Source organism: Rhipicephalus microplus, chromosome 2 (assembly GCF_043290135.1).
Source record: "Rhipicephalus microplus isolate Deutch F79 chromosome 2, USDA_Rmic, whole genome shotgun sequence".
NCBI lineage: Eukaryota > Metazoa > Arthropoda > Arachnida > Ixodida > Ixodidae > Rhipicephalus > Rhipicephalus microplus.
The window spans coordinates 20759080-20776945 of NC_134701.1; the positions used below are offsets into that span (position 1 = coordinate 20759080).

The 17866-nt window shown below is 46.8% G+C and overlaps 2 protein-coding genes across 10 annotated transcripts in view; one reads left to right on the forward strand and one right to left on the reverse strand.

Annotated features, from left to right (window-relative positions):
* LOC119169183 (pseudouridine-5'-phosphate glycosidase) overlaps positions 1–17866 on the reverse strand; it is a 2087124-nt gene that overhangs the window by 1321190 nt on the left and 748068 nt on the right. The window lies entirely within an intron of this gene.
* LOC119169934 (CD151 antigen) overlaps positions 1–17866 on the forward strand; it is a 316886-nt gene that overhangs the window by 153594 nt on the left and 145426 nt on the right. The window lies entirely within an intron of this gene.

Sequence of the window (17866 nt, forward strand, 5' to 3'; positions counted from 1 at the left end):
ATCGGTGCATACTAATATGGAGTCCCTGCTTTTATTTTTTTTTTTGAGGAATGGTAATCTACAATAGTAAATTTGATTTATTTTCATTAATAAATCTTTATCGAAAAGGTTTTGTGTGGGTAAGTCTCGCGGCCTACTGTGATAGTTTTCAAAAGCACTTATTGCCTTTTTTTGCAGTTTAATTATTTGTCATAATTTTTGCAGTTGTTCCTCAGACTAAGGCACAGAGCAAAATTTTGCGTAAAAAAGAGCGTAGTACATTGCCTTTTTTAGTGGTAGTGGTATAAGACTACTAGTTTTATATATAGAGTCTACTACTTTGCTAAGATCACTGCCGAGCTTATTTACAAGATTGTCCCAAGAGAAGTTTTCTTGAAACCATACACCCAAAATCTTTTGCGTTGCTTCTCGTTCTATCTGTTTTCCTTTGAGTAAAACAGTAATATTTAGAGGCATTGGTTTATTTATCGGCCTAAATCTATCGGCCATTTGTTTATTCATCAGCCATATTTAGTTTTCGTAACATTTATTTGAAGTTTGTTTAAGTTCAGCCGATAAGACAATATATCCAAATAACCATTGCTTTCTTTGTCAATCTGCCTTAGGATGTGCTTGAAAAGGAAAGATTAGTGTCATCCGCATACATGACTATGTTCCGAGTAGGTGAAATGCTGCGGAGGTCATTATTGTATATTTTAAATATTACCTTGCCTATTGTAGATTCTTGCGGTACACCAGTTTGTATTTTAAGATGTGGAGAGCTCACCTTATTGAGAGAAAAATAGTTAAGCGACCATTAAATTGCTTCGCATGAGTTCTAAAGGTGTATCACGTATCCCATAGGTGCGAAGCTTAAATTACAGTATTTCGTGATTCACACTGTTGAATGCTTTACGCAAGTCCAGGAATAACCCGACCATGTATAAACGATTTTCAATATTTTGTAATATTTTGTGATTTATGCGTTGTGCTAGTTACAGCAAACTAATTTGAAAATTCTTCTAGTCAATCCTTCTAGTGAATTGATAACCACCTCAAAAAGTTTTGAGAAGAGTGATCCTCTCGAGGAGGGTCAGTAGACGACCCAATGAAAGCACTACGCAGTCACTGCCTCAGTCGCACGTGCTAGCCTGATTAATAGGGCGTTGGCGAGAAACGAACACTACGACTTGGCATGTTTCCTGTACCAGTGAACAAACAGGTCTACTGTGACACGGTACACCCCATTCGCTCTTGCGAGGCGCCAAGTTTACGTGGAAGTGCGTGGCAACTCGCGCTTTAAATGACAGCCCGCTTCCTATACATATCAAGTTCGTGAGGTCTTTTGTAGCCACGTTGGTTAGTTAAACTTTGGGATCTGACCTCTTCAGTTGAAACTGTAACCCTGTAGATCAGCGTTTTCGTAGTGCATGAATACCAAAACATTGCACGCGGGAAGTCGCGAGCTCGCGATATTCTCTTTTAAAAGTCAGCAATCTCAAATTCGCAATACTGAAAATAGAACTCTTTGTTAGTTGCCAGATTTGTGCTGTTATGAATCAAGCGAATGACCATTCAGTCATTCTAGTGAGGACTCGCTGCACAATAGCGGTAGAGCTAACACTCTGTATGGCGTTCTTCGCTTACGTTGCTTTCAGCGCTGCGCTGCCTGTCTTAATGGCACCACACTTCAAGTGATTTGTTTGTTGAACGGTATGAGAGCAAAATGTCCTTCGCGCCCAGAGGTTTAATATGGTGATGCAGAGTGGTCGAAGTCGTTCGGCGGGGGAAATCGTTCAGACTGCTTTCAGCAGTGTTGTTGAAAAAAATATTTGGACAATGAGGATTTATCAGCGGTGGTTGAAGGCAGCGAAAGCACTGACAGTGACAGCGACGGTGATCGATCAGCTGCCAAGTGACAAAAAGCGAGTTGATCTTCATGTCCCGTCGTGCGTTAATGTTTTTGCACGCTCGTAGACCAATTTGTTAGGAATATTATCCTTCTGCGAAAAATGAAAGCGTAGTTGTAAATTCGCATGCCGCAGACACGCTCGAGCTCGACCGGCGAGGCGACATTGTTACAGCGCTGAAACGTCTAGTCACGGCCACAATCCCGGCACCTGTACTTTCCGAACGACATTATTGGTCGACGGATTTTCGAAAAGCGTGCATGTGTATTCTTTTCGGTATTAATGTTTCAGTCGTGCTTACCGAACCTTCAGCATCCTGAGTGTAGTACATTGCACACGGCTTGAGTGTGAGCATATATAGCTCTGACACGAGGGCTACTGAACGGGGCGATTAGTGATTGTGTTTCGTTGAAGTGTTTCGATGATATGCAAAGCACGAATGAAGAACGTTGATACGTCACTTTAACATAGGCCCAGCGTTATGATGTGCACGTAAATTATGCCGTACAAGACTTCCGTGTCATGATTATCATATTTAAACGTGTTATTTACTTTCGTCGTCTACTCTCGTCACATCATACCAAATTTATTATGACATGTCCTAATGAAGTGCCCTTTGATGTGTTCTTTTTATGGAACTCTACAGTCTGTGGAAAACGTGTATGCAAGACCGTAATGCAAAACCAACGACGGCCTCAAGTATGCACTTCATGCGTGTTGCTCTTCATCAAAAGACACCCATGAACAACCTTATTTCCGACCAGACTGGCACCCATCTTTAGCAAGGCCTTCTGGCTGGATGTGTATGTCGCACACGACAAAAGAGCTGGTAAGTTCTTTGTCGAGCCTGTTGCGACCAGGGTTTGCAGGCACTGGAGGTACGGAAGGAAGTTGTCGAGGCAGGAGGAAGAGAAACTTGATGAGGGTTTATTTACATTATATACAAGGTGAGCACTCGTACATCACGAGCTCTCAAATGGCGAGCTCTCGAATATGGCGTTCCTCTACATGGCGCTCCCTTTGAATAAGCCGGGTGGCTCATTATAAAGGGTATGTTCTCCCCAGATCCCTAGATCAGGGAACACGTGCAGAGGTTACTGTTCAACCACAGATCACACACAACCGGCGAAGATGAAGAGCATGCACTGCGCACGTGAACATCCAATATTGAGTCGTGATCACTGCACTGCAAGGTGGCGCCAGCGGGGCTCTTCCTCGTCGAGTGTGTGCTGCTGGTCGAGGGGTCCCAAACTCCTGGCAGCATACATCAAAGGGTCCACCAAACCGCTAGCCTAATTAGCGGGGCGATTAGCGGCGGCCGCTGCGGTCGCTTCTAAGGAAGATGCTGTATTTGTTGTCCTCTCTCGAAGAGCTTACGGCCGCGTGGCGACACGACGTCTCACCCACCGGCTAGGAGGGACAATGCCTGTCGGTCATAGGCCTGCAGCCGGCCGGTCGGCTACTTGTTTGAAGATCCAAAGAGCGCCGCTACCTCGTCAGCTTTGGCGCCAGTCACAACAAGCCTCGGAATGTTGCGCTTCCAATAGCGAATACGTGATTCAGTCTTCAGCAGCCTGAAAAAAAATGCCTCTTCTCGCTCGAAGATCGCACAGAATCATTGTGACTGCTAGAGCAGGTCGCAAAACACCAAGGCGTAATTGCTCACAACGCACACGGTATCTTGGCGAAGATAACCAACAGAAGCTAAAAAATTGCTACCATATCTGCATGTTAATCTGCCAATGTCATCGAAAGACGATAGTCTTGCGTGTGGAGAGAGTGAAGAAACATTTATTTGATGTTCTACACAAGAAAATTGGTGAATGGTATTCGGGAGGCGCTGCATTAGAGTGCCTCGAGCGTGCAGCCGAGGTGAACGAGCACATCGTCACCTCACACGTGAGACATGAGCGCCTTCAAGTAGTTTTCTTGGAAAGTGAAGTGCGTGGCTCTGAGACGGGTGTGCGCGCCCGTCTCAGAATTGATAAGATGTAGAACGCAAGGCGACGGGTAGGTGCCACCACCGTCTCGTTTTAGAAAAGCGTTGCAAACACTCGTCTTTTCGTGCAAGCGTTGCATGGTCAGCGCAGCGTGATAATTGCCACGTTCCTTAAAATTACTTATGTTGCCTTTTCTAGTAAAAGACGAACATGTAGAGTATATCCGTGCTTTCATGGTGCCGCAGACGTGCGCAATAATTGTTCTTTAATTGACAATTTCACAAGTATGAACGCTCAAGCTTGGGCAACATTGGTGGGCACTGCGGATGGGGTTGGCCGTTTCAAGTACCCAGTGCTGTTAAGAGTAGACAAACAGCCAAATGTACAGACACACACACAGAGACAGACGGACGGACGGACCGACCGACCGACCGACCGACCGAGCGACCGAAATTTTTGCGTCAAAGTTCCCCAAGACAGACTCTCGTCTTTAACTATCGTCTTTAGAAAGTGTGCGTTTTGGCAGCTCTATTGGCCTCGCTCGCGCCGTCCGCCTAAACCACGGAGGAAGGAGAGGTAGGAGAGGCCCTGACGTCACTCGTTGTGAAGCCGGGATGAAGCCGGAAGTCATTTTTTTTTACCGAAAGAGACGGAAAGTGTCGTCGTGTTATAGAAAAACAGAAATAGCCTTTGCGGTTACGGAACACTTCGGCGTTGTCGACACCGGGGCTATTAGTACGCACGTGTGTGTAGTCGACACAACCTGTAACGCAAGGGAACTCAGCCACTTCATAACAGTCCGCCGGCTGCGGAAAGCGCACCAGCATCGCGTACAGGTGCTTTGCGATGAGTAGCGTAACTTTTCCTACTGCACGGCACACTGTCGACTACGCAATGCGGACGAAATTTCCGGTGACTGGTTGGAATGTGCCAGCGCTGTAAAACCTGAGAGCCATCAGTAGCTGTAACACTGGATGCACGGGCTGTCTTCGGTTGTCCCCACTTTCACAGAGCAGCAACATAACGAGCAGCTGCCCCACGGCGTTCTTCATGAATCTGTACCAAGCGTGGAATTGTTGCTCGTCGTACAACTCCATCGGATTTCCTTGGTCACGTAAAGCGGTTCCAAGAATCTTCGGCAGGCAGTGCGCCTCAAAAAATGCTACGCTTATGGCGAGGCAAGCAAACTCAAAAGCGGCCACCTTTCACGCGACGTCCATTCGAGAGGTGGCCATGTTGGAATAACGCGTCAAGTCGCTTTCAAGCAAGCCCCGCAGCTGACTTGAAACTTGTCCTGACTTCGACCGAGCCAAGTCGCCTTCAAGTCATCCGCAAGTTCGAGAACGATTTATGGCGACCGGCAAGACTGTCTTGAGTCAAGAACGAGTCAAGTACGAGTCAAGTAACATCTCTGCATTCGGGGGTGAGTCTGCGGGACACCTTCAGCGAAATCGCTTCGTCCGAGTAATAACAGGGAGTAACAGCTCACCGACAACGAAGCAACTACGAGAGAACGTGCGCTAGATGCCCTGACAACGGCGAGTGCTTTCACGTCATTAATTTAGCAACTGTACAAACAACACGATCGGTCGTGCGCCTTCTACGGTTGAATTCTGCCACGCGGCCGACGCAGCGTCCTTCTACTGTGTCCGTGTTCCGCGTGAAACTTACCGGCGTCAGCATTCTGCGACCGTGGCGACTTTGAGCATGGTGCTAGTGACAGTTGAACGCGGTTGCTGTTACGTTGAGATTACATGCAATGCTGGTGGAGAGTGTACCAAGTGGAACAGGGAAGGTGTTTTAATACGCACATGCAAGTTGTTGCTGTACACACACAACGCGAAACTACGTATGTGCACATGGCCCTCATGGCGTCTTGCTGGGCTCAACAGCGTCGTCCGTTGTCACAAGCAGGAGCACTGCTCAACCGTCACTGACCTGCAAGGCGTTCGTCGTCATTGAGCTTCGTCTTGGTGCCCAACGCAATTTCGCTGAACACTAACTGCTTCATCCGCGTCATCCGCCGCACCACACATTGATATGCACTTGTTCTACGCACTGTTGAAACCCCGTGATGGACAAAGGGATCGGTAAATGTTGCTAAGTGTAATGTGACTGCCAGGAGAACACTGCGTAACCAATAACGCGGTGCAGAGCACAGATACTGTCCGCCACGGCTCCGCACGAGACCTGGAGAGGCAAACATTCCGCCGCGAGCCGCGGCCGCTCACTGCTAGACCAGCTCCACTGCGCAACACGTAACCATAGCAACGCCGCCATTGTGCTTAGTGAATATGGCCGCCATGATGTCATTTCCCCCACACTTTTCACGCCCTGCGCCGGCTGGGCATGCCCTCTCCTACCTTTCCTTCCTCCGTGGCCTAAACCGACAGCGCTGCGCGCGCCGCTCCGTGGGCCCAACAGAAGAGGTCAGTCGCCGTGGCGGAGTTTGACAAGTGAAAATATCTAGTATGGTTTCCTCGCATTGCATGATATTCGTATTCGTTTTTTTTTTTTTGAAAGCAGTACCAAGCAATGGCATGGCTCTTCGATCGAACACCTGCTTGCAACGAAGCAGTCCTATAGGTTGGATTCCCACTGGAACTGAAGTTTTATTTTTTTTAAATATTTCTCGTGGCAGAGCTGTTGTGCTAGAGGTTCTCTGTGTCCCGGCGTATATTGAGAATTATCACCATAATGAACCGGCACGCGCACAATCACCGTCTAAGCGCACGACGCAGCTTGTCAACGCTGAAATGGGCAGCCCCTCTCAGCCGTGCATATAGTATTAGTAGAGCAAAGCAAGAGAGAGGTGAGAAGGTTTAGCCGAGCCAGAACCAGCTACACAGTTGTCCACCATTTTTTTCTGCCTCGCGCGACTTCTCGCAAGCTTCGCTCATTTTTTTTTCTTCTTCTATCTCGAATTATCACTCATCCACGGAGAGCGCTTATATATCGCTCCCAAGCAACAACACAGATACCGAGGTCGACACATGAATAGTCGCTGCGAAACAAAATCTTAACGCTGTCGCGTTAAAAGGAACTGTGTCGAATGAATGGTTCGGGGCTTAAATGAGCACTAAGCTCGATAATGACGTTGCCGTTGAGTGATTTGTGGTGATTCGTCCTTTGAGTGCCATCACAGGACATATACTGCTTCTATAAAAGGAGCGAGTGTGCAAACACATGTACTTTCGTTCGCAGAACGAGTATATCGCCGTAAGCCTATATACCGCATTCCTTGTCGTAATACATATTGATATCATAAGCTTAACTTTTTGTGCGTGTCCTCTACCAGACAGTTTCGCGTACGGAGTCACAATGCTGTTTAAATGATGCGAGAGGCTAGATTTGTCTGTTATTTTAGGAGGTAAACGTTTTTGCCTTCTGTTCGACGCTGCTTGCTCCCACGTGGACGAAACAAGTCACTGCAATGGCCAGTGACCATTAGGCACAGCAAATGGTGCACCATCTGTCTCGCCGAATGACCGCCGCGCGAGAACAAGAACGACTGCACGTCCGTCCTGAAATCGCCACTGAGGCAACGCCTGCGAAAGGCTCAACATGCGCGGGCGCGCACGGGGCATTCTACTCCTTCCGGGGTCGCCATTCATCGCGGGCATGGTGCACGCTGCAGCCGTGGTGATCTGCGCTCGGCCGAGCTCTGGGACACGCGATTCTGTGGGAGCAGCGTCGATGCAAGTCGACGACGGTCGGGCTGGAGAGATCCGAAGGAGGCAAAAGCTTTCATTTCTCAGCTTCTTGCCCGAATCATAAGGTGCGTCAGGAATCTCTCTCAGGTTGTTTGCCATTTGTTTGTTGCGCAAATGGAAGAAATGAATGGCGGCGGGCAGTACTATGTGCTATACCAGCGGAAAAGTAGCTGGACACGCGCTATTTATTTATGCCAGTCTCGCAAATTCTGGCAGACTGTTGGGAATTACGTCAGGGGGCGTTTGATGAAACGAGCGTTTGGTACAATGAAACGACGGTTATTTATGGATTCGCACTAGGTTACCTAGAAAGCACCGTGCATGCCGGAACATAACTTCATATTACCTATCCCATCCAACATTCCTTGCCACGAAGCGAGATCGTCAATCTGTTGATGAAGGAATAAATGGCTGAATCACTTGCTAAAACATTCTTATTATTATTGCTAGCCACATAAAATAACACTCCTAAAAGCAGTCTACTATACACTCGCAAGTGACATGTATTCCCTGGTGCTTAAGGACATACATTTAAATTCATTGTAGATTATTCTTACGATAAGAAGAAATAAAGAAAGGGGCCCTAGTCCTGCTAAATCGCAAGTGTGTCTTATCGTATGATGGGTATCTATACGGTAGCCGATACAGCCGGGACCGCACTTTGCCGCTAACAAGAGAACCGACGCAGATGGGATGAATTTTCACACTTTTGCACCTAATATGGGCAATAGCGCGGAGAACAAAAAAAAAATGCCGCTGATCCCTTCTTGTAGGAATCGGTATAACGCGAAAGTGAAACGTGTCGTCAACGAGTTACTTGAGCGTCTATTGTAGATTGTTTTGCCACAAGGGCGAAGTAGTGAATGCTACAGCAACGAATTTTAATGTCACGTGAACGGCAAGCAGCTCAAAACTTCCCTCGTGCACCCCGAATAGAAAGAACGCATGAAATCAGCATGCACAACAGGAGCGCGCACAACCGCATTACCAAGAAAAAAAGACGCACAAAACGAACGCAAGAGTATACATAAGACGAGCGTGAACAACTGTGACAACTCTTACTGCTTCGTGTGAGAGCAGCGCGCTCTTTTTATGGTAGAGGCCATGACAGCGAGCGAAGTGGCCTTCGTGCTTTCTTTAACCAACGTAACTTCGAAGCAAACTTGCTGAAGAAGCAGGGGTCAAAAACTTATTATAACCCCCCCCCCCCCCCCATGTGCGCGCTGCCGCATACTGATACGCAGCGGCAGCAACGCTTTTACCACTGGCGGCTGCCTGGTATCCAACTGGGAAAAAACGCCAGGCCCGCGCGGAAAGTGCAGCACAGTCACAGCGAAAGCCAGAAGATGTTCTTTCGGAGTCTTTTCAAAACACTCTTTGGGTAACTGCTGCAAGCCCACTTCTACTATGATATTAATATGATTTCTGGGTAGTAGACCAGCATTCGCTGTCGTATTTTTCGACATTCTTCTGAGAATCGTTGTACCCGCTAAACACTTGCAAGGAATTTTGTGCCAATGGTTCATGCAGTGGCCGATGACGATGAAGAATTATGCATGAAGTGGCTATGCGCCACAATTAATAGCTGAACAAAAGCAAGCTTTTTCAATAGGTTCGAGCATTGGACGACCCACTCGTTACGCTATTCGTGTTCGTCCATCCAGTATTCAAAAAAAAGTGCACATCAATTCAAAATTACGTCTCCAAAGCAGGTGTTTGAACAAGTAGCGCCAGCTATCCAACTTTAGCAACAACAAACAAACGTGTAATGTATGCCCTCAGAGATTTGAGAAGGCTTGCTTAGGCTTGGAACATCAATTATTTGAGTATGGTTGTCAAAAAACGGTGCAGAATCGATTCGAGTACTGTGTTGTCAAAGCTAAAGGACATGAGCCTAAAGCAAATGGAAGCATCAGTTGATTCAGTTCAGAGCTTTCGAGTTACAGAACTAACGGTGACCGCTTGATAGATTCGAGGCGGTCGACAAATGCATTTGGAAGGGAGCCATGTTTGTCAGAGGTTGCATGCCGCACGTGCAGTTCGAAAAGCTAGCATGCGCGCGGCGCCGGCCGTGGGTCTACGGCAATGCATCGTCACACCATGCTTGCCGCTAGCGTGAACCGGCCCTTACGGAACTTTAGTCGCAAATGAGGTTGCAGTTCAGAGGTACGGAGGTGCTTGAAGTGATCAAAAGTTATTCAAAAGAGAACGTCGATGGAAACCGTGTTTTGTAAGTTCACTAGTTCTCAACAGGCCAACAACTTTGCCTGACAGCGAAGAAAACAACGGCGTTGCAACGGCGAAAAAAAGTTCGCGTGTCAAAATGTAGGCGCAGACGACATTCCATGTATTGATTTCTAGAAGCATTCAGTTCATCACGTACATTTTAGTAACAGTATTATAAGTAACAACTCACAGTTTTATACCGCGGATACATAAATTTCATGAACAGGAAGGACGTTATAATTACTTGACATGATTTGAACTGCATGCCAAAGGTAAAAGAGGCAAAAACTATGTAGGCACGCCAACACTAATTCAAGCCTTGCATCAAAACACATTTTGCGAACAGCAGCTTGGCCGCTGTCTTGATTAACAGACCGATCTCAACGTGGGTTGCACAACGCCACCGCTGCCGCAGTGCATGCCGGTACTTGAAGTACTCGGTACGTTCTGCTGCATCCGAGAGCTGCATCAATGAGCTTAAGCAGCAGCATTCCGATCAATCACGCTGGTTGGTTTCATGTGTTGTGTGCTAGGATACTAAAGAGCTGCGCAGAAAAAAAGGACGAGAATATTTCACGCGTTTTTAAAGTGTATCAAACTTGACAATCAAGGATCCAAGTCACTCGGAGCGGAAAATACCGCGATCTTCCAAGGTGTAGTTCAAAGCCTTCGCGAGTTAAGTGTGTATAGTATAGTTTAAAAGGGCTCTAAACACAGCAATACTACATCATAAACAAGACTTATGCGTGACCGATCAGCAGCAGCAAATTTTTGTGCTACGCTTGCTCGATCCCTTGCCTGGGCGATCGCTGTCAGTGGTGGCATCTTCTTATATGAGCGTGGGCGCATTGCAGTTTTGAAGCGGTACGCTTCGCAAAGGTACTGGTGCCGAGCCGTTGATCCGCTGAGCCCGTCACCGGTAGCCGTGAAATAGACTTATCCACCGCAATGTGTTTGTTAATCTCTTACTGACTGATCCATCCCTTGTGCGGTAAGAATTATTTTGCCACTCGCCATATTTCTGTCAGGATAAACTTTTTAAATGACATGCAGCCAGTCGCCGTCTCATGTCCATATAATCGTTCACGTGTAACGCATCACTGTAGTCGATGACTGGCGTTGACAAGACAGTGTTCAAATATAAGTGAGCGAACGCAAGTCATATAATTGATTCAACTTCAGAAGAGAAAGAAGGAAGGAAGAAAGGAAGGAAGGAAGGAAGGAAGGAAGGAAGGAAGGAAGGAAGGAAGGAAGGAAGGAAGGAAGGAAGGAAGGAAGGAAGAAAGAAAGAAAGAAAGAAAGAAAGAAAGAAAGAAAGAAAGAAAGAAAGAAAGAAAGAAAGAAAGAAAGAAAGAAAGAAAGGAAGGAAGGAAGGAAGGAAGGAAGGAAGGAAGGAAGGAAGGAAGGAAGGAAGGAAGGAAGGAAGGAAGGAAGGAAGGAAGGAAGGAAGGAAAAGAACGGCAGCCTATAGGCAGCCGGTTTGCTACCCTGCGCATGGGAGGGGGATGGGAGAGATGAAAGATAGAGAGCAGAGAGGGAAGAGAGATAAACACAGACCATTCGGCAGCACACGCGCCCACCCTCAGTCATTGTCCAGTCTTGTCTTTCACGGTGTGTGACATTGCTGTCACAGCCGCTTGTTCAAGTCCGTGTCGCGTAGGAATTTCAACAGAGCTTTTGTCACCTTCTGTTGCAATGTCTTCTCTCGGGCACTTGACAGAATAGTGTCCACAGACATTTGGCTGTTGTCGATGCACGCAAGAATGAATGCCAGTGACTGTTTCTGCACGTCATACAACGGACAGTCGCACAGGATGTGGTGTAGCGTCTCTTCGCAATGACAGGCATCGCAGAGAGCGTTGTCTGCCATTCCTAAGACAAAGGAATAATATTTTATAAATGCCACTCCTAGCCATAAGCAATGAAGAAGGCTGGCTTCTCTTCGGTCGAGCCCAGTGGACATGCGGAGAGCCATCAAAGAGGACAGGCGGTGTTGACGATTCGTCTCGTTGCTCGGTGGAAACCATAGTGAAAACGTGATTTCGCGCGCAAGTCGTCGAAGATTACTGGCTGCATCGGTGCGCGAAAGTGGTATGGCTTCTTCTCGTGTTCCTTCAAGAGCTGCCCGCGCGGCAGTATAGGCCTGTTCGTTCCCTATGACGCCGCAGTGACTTGGCAGCCTCTGAAACGTCACATGATGCCCTTTCTCTTGTGAAGGGTAGAGAAGGCATCGAATTTCAAAAACAAGCTGTTCGTACGGCCCGCGACGCAGTGCTGAGAGCACAGATTGTAGGGAAGCCCTTGAGTCGCAGAAAATTGACCATTTTTGCGGTGGTTCCCGATTGACCACACCAAGTGCAGTGCGAAAAGCAGCTAATTCCGCTGCTGTAGATGCCGTGGAGTAGTCAGTCCTAAAGCTGATGGTAACACCTCTTGCGGGGACAACTACTGCACCTGACGAACACTGGCGATTGAAGCCATCGGTATATATATGTACATTGTCTGATTATTTCTCGTGCAAAAAAGAAGAGAAAAATGTTTCAGCATGGTCGATGAAAGCTCAGATTTCTGTTGGATCCCTGGTACTCTAAGATGCACTGTGGGTCAAATAAGACACTAAGGGGGTGTCGATGGTTTAGATGCAGGAGTGAAGCCCGAGGGAAGTTTCGCGTTGTACTTCACAATCATTTTAGCGAACGATGCTTGGCGCCTCTCTGAAGGCAACAGTGCAAAGTGATGACAAAGAGCACGTGCGAAGTGTCTGATGTGCGTTCTCAGGACTTCTACAATAATGTGAGTTTGTATCGGATAGTCGCCAGCAATTGCAATTGTTGCCTCTGTTGACGTACATCTGGGCAGACCAAGGCACACTCTCAGTGCTTGGGCTTGTACTGCCTGTAGAACACGAACATTGGTCTTGCGGGTATTGCTAAGCACGGGCAAGCTCTATCTCAAAAAACCGAGAAACAGGGCTCTGTAGAGCTCCATCATTGCGTCTACTGACATTCCCCACGTCTTTCCCGCCAGAAACTTGAACGATTGCGAAATAGCGGTCAGGCGCTTCTTCATATAGGCCACATGCTGACTCCAACAGAGGTCCCTATCAATAATGATGCCCAGCAGAAACCGGTGGGTTCTGGCGTAAGAAATCGGTCGCCCGCCAATTGAGATGACATAAGGGGTCATTTCTTTGCGAGTGAAGGCCACCAGCGCGCATTTTTCTGGTGATATACTGAGACTTTGTTTTAACAAGTAGTTGGCAATCATAGTTGCTACTTCTTGAAGCCGAGAACGTATCTGAGGACGTGTGACTGCCGAAGCCCAGACACAGATGTCATCTGCGTATATTGAGATGACTTGGCAAGTATTCAGCAAGGCGAATTAGTGCAAGATTGAATAGCGTTGGGCTAAGAACTCCGCCTTGAGGAACACCCTTAGAAGTATAGCGTCGCGTAGTTGGCCTATCTTCTGTTAACACAAAGAATGATCTTGCAGCCAGGTAACTCGAAATCCACTGAAAGACTCGACCACCAAGGCCAACCTCCGCAAGAGCACCCAAACACCCAAAATGGCTTTATATAGTACATTATCATGCACGCCTTTTACATATCTAGAAAAAAAGCTGCAGATAGTCGCTTACGGTATCTTTCGTGCTTAAAGTGCGAAACTAGATCAATGACATTGTCAATGGGAAGTTTTCGCGTCGGAAACCAGCCATAAAATTTGGATAAATCTTGCAGTATTCAAGATATCACTCCAGGCAACCTAGTATCATCCGTTTCATTATCTTCCCTACGCAGCTGGCCAGTGCTATTGGGCGGTATGAGGCGAGTTCGAGTGGGGATTTGCCCTGATTCAAAATGGGTAACAAGCGGCTTACTTTCCAGTCGTCAGGAACATTGCCATCCTGCCACGAGATGTTGCAAGGGCTCAACAGTTCTCTCCTTGTACCATTCCAAGGTTGCACAAGGCTCGGTACGGAATACCATCTGGGCCCGGAGAAGTCGAACGCCTGCAGAGAGCTAGTGCCGCCTCGAGCCCCTCCATTGTAAAAGGGAGGTCCATGTGGTAGTCATGGGAACGGGGGACGTCACCTTTCACTGGAGAATCTGGACGAGTGGCTTGGTTGACCTTCATAAGATAGTGTTCTAAAAAGTACGGACCTTTGTGGTCGTTGTATAAGAGGTTTTTGACGTATCGTATAGCTTTATTCTGCAGTCTTGTCAAGCTAACATGATGAGTTTTGGATGTAGACCCCAAAATCAATATACATTAGTGAAGGTACGAATGAATGAGGCTGTAATAGAGCTGCCACTTTAAAGGCTTCGGAAGAAAGTCTCTAAGTTTGTGGAATACAGCAAGCAACCTTGATATGTTGCCATGAACTTTATTATTGTGCTAGGACCAATGCAAATGTTGTTTAAAAAAGACACCTAAAATTTGTAGGAAGGAACACGTTCAATTACATTGTTTTCTATTGCAATCAGGAGTTGGGAATCACTTGGTTTGTTGAATGTCATAAAACAATAAAATCGTTTTACTAACATTTATGTTTAGTTCATTTATGTTTATTCATAATGCTAACTCTTCTAACCACTTATTAGCTTGAACGCGTATTTTATCGAGATGCATGCCAGAGAAAAACACACTATAGTGCCTATCCCGGCTGCGGCGGCTGCATTTCCGATGGAGGCGGAAATGTTGTAGGCTCGTGTGCTCATATTTGGGTGCACGTTAAAGAACCCCAGGTGGTCGAAATTTTCGGAGCCCTTCACTACGGCGTTTCTCATAATCATATCGTGGTTTTGGGACGTTAAACCCCACATATCAGTCAATCACACTAGTGCCATTCACATGCATAACGATTGCGGGAGTTCTTGGGATGGCTCTAATATTATTGATATAGATAATAAATATTGTACCCAGAATAAATCCTTGCGGTACAATATATAACAATTCTTTTAACTGCGATGAGTAGCCGTTATAACACGTGCACTGTAGTATGTGAGATATATAACTGCGAATTTTTTTAATGCTACTGCTCGAATGCAGTAAAACGGTAGCTTATAAAATAAAATTTCTTTTTTAATGTAATCGAATGCTTCTTTGAAGCGTTAAAAAGGTCTGACAATGAACCGCTTTTGATCTACATTAGAAAGTATCTTTTTCTTAACGTAAGGTAGTGCCATCTCCATTGACTTCCCTTCACAAAACCCGAATTGTTTTTTCACAAGCCTCGGACCTCATACTGTAGCTTGTGACCCTCGCGTGTTGACCTTCACTATAGATAACTTTTACTCGCCGGGCCAAATTCTAATTTTCAATAATTAGTACTAATTCAGCGAAGCGATACAAGCGCATCAACACGCCGAGATGACCTGGCCACATGTAAAGATTGTCGACTTTTTTCCCCTTAAGATGAGGAGATGAAGCGTAACCTGAAATACAGTAACATACACGAGAGGCCTGGACTCTAATTTTCACTTCGTTCAATAGTCTCATGCGCCGAAGCTTCGTACCAAACACCAAAATATTTAAAGCACGCAGCAAGCAGCAGCCCCAGCATTGTGCACAGTACTCTAAGTAGGCAGCAGTGCAGCTGTCACAAACCCGCGCATGCGCACATAGTGTGGTGAGATTGGTCTACTAGTCCAATCAGGTCTGCAGACAACTAGGTCTATTCATGTACTCGTGTAAAATTATTACCTGTTCAAATAATAGGTCCAAATACTTGTGTTCACCCGTTGTCACTAGGAAACTTGAAAAGCATTCGTGGAACTGAAAAATCCAGGGTCAACACACCGAATAGCCACAAAAAGCATGTGTTGCCTGATTTAGCCATCGTCGTCCGATGCATGGTAGGCTTGCTCGAAGTAGCTCACTGTGGCTTCCGTTCTCTGCGCACCACAACTTGCTGTTATTATCTTTCCCGTAGTTGGCACACCAACCTAGCGGGATAACTGAGCGCAATCTAACTTAAATATCGCGGAGCGAGTAACGAAAAGGAGTGGAGGCAAGCGCTATGAACTCAATTCAAGCACTCCCCACGGTTCGCTTGATTTATAGTTCATAAAATAAGAGATGAAAAAGACCTATAACAACAGAAAACTTTACAGTGGCATCGGGTTTCTTTATTTGTAAAAAAATATGGAAGCCTACAAATGCAAACATCCAGATTAACCTCGGTTCGTTGATTGATATGTGGGCTTTAACGTCCCAAAGCCACCACATAATCATGAGAGGCGCCTTAGTGGAGGGTTCCGGAGATTTCGACCCCTTGGGGTGCTTTAACGTGCACCCAAACCTGATCACATGGGCCAACAGCATTTTTGCTTCCATCGAAAATGTAACCTGCGCAGCTGGGATTCGACCCCGTGACCTGCGGGTCAGCAGCCAAGTGCCTCAGCCGCTACACCACCACGGCGGGTAACCTCCCTCTGTTCTACTAGATCTCAGGGTGCCCAGCAACCACTACGAGCGTGCATGCTTCATAAAACCGGAACTGAAGCTGAGTTTCCAGGGCCCGGTGTAAGCACAAGGCTAAAAAGCGCCAGAATTCCGAGATAAGTATAGGCCTGCCAGAGAGCGACTTCGCCAGATAGCATGTATAGGCACTTCGACCTGCCATGCGGAAGCGTGCTCACAGCCGTGCGTGTGGCGACGTATAGACGTCAGGCTCTGCCCTGGCGGTGCGGCGAAAAACGCCGCCACCAGCAACCCAATGGCCACGCCGAACATAATTGGGTAGTGCACAGAGAGCCGTCCGCACATGAACGTGCATAGGCTCTCCTCTTTCGTTGGTCTTCAGGCGTGGTTCCCTGAAAATCAATTTAAATGCAAGCGAGCTTTCTATGACATCGAGTTCCAGGCAAGCACTAAACTAAGTGCATACACGAACACTCTATGCGATCAGCGGTACGAAGCTCGCTTTATCCGGCAATGGCCCTGGTGATTTTCGCTTTGAAGTTGCATTCTTTCTTGTCATTGCTTGCTGTGCATTGAAGTGTTTGGTTAGGCATACTCGAATGCTCTGTTCACGGTTACCTTCCGTGTGTATATACTGCAAAGCAGGATACCTACGTTTTCACCTTTCCAGTGTGCAACGAAAGGCAAAACCAATTCCTCCGAGATAGTTCCGATAATGCCGAAAACCAACGGAAAAACAAAACTGTTAGCGGTCGCGATCATTTTGAGATTTACCAGTATGACGCACGTGTTCGTATTTCCTAGTTAAAACTGGCACTTAGAGCCTACAAAGCCCTAGTTGTGCGTAATGCTGTGTGGTGGCAATAACTTCAGATTATCGGTCGTCGCAGCGTCTGTGTGCGATGTTTATCGCGGACGTACGTCACCTATGTACTGTTGCACGTCGCGCACCACGGACAAGAGGGTCTGTTAAGCTTCATAATCAAAGTTACCATGGTTTTCCGTCAAGGCTACTTAAAACAATAACAGGAGACCTACATTATCACACTTACTCAAGCGAACGGCTGTGGAGGACGCGACTGTTCGCATACCCAACACGTTCGCAACGGCTTGTATTTAGCGCTCTCGCCTTTCTGCTTTGCGAACGCTGTGGAAATCAGTAAAACTGAAGTCATCTACGTCTGTGGCAATTCCCAATGCAAGAGTAGCGCAGACTGGAGTCTTTTTTTCGTAGAGTGCGGAGCTATTGCGCCTGCTCTTGTTTTCGCCGTCGTTCAGGCTAGTAAACCAGCAAGCACTTCATGGCGGTTCGGTGACGCGTCCGACTAGCGGAGAGAAATTCGTTGCTTTTTTTTTCTCAGTGTTCAATGTGCAAAGAATTGGCCTGAATCTACACGTTACACTGTAAATGTCGTCGAAAGACGATAGTCTTGAGTCTGGAGAGAGTGAACAAAACGTTTATTTGATGTTCTGTGCAAGGAAATCGGTGAATGGTATTCTGAAGGCGCTGCGTTAGAGTGCCTCAAGCGTGTAACGGAGGCAAACAAGCGCATCTAGGATGGATGGATGGATGGATGGATGGATATGGCTGTACCCTTTAGATTGGGCGGTGGCTAGCGCCACCAAGCCGTAATATATAATGAACCAAGAACTATATTTATTTTTTTCCTTA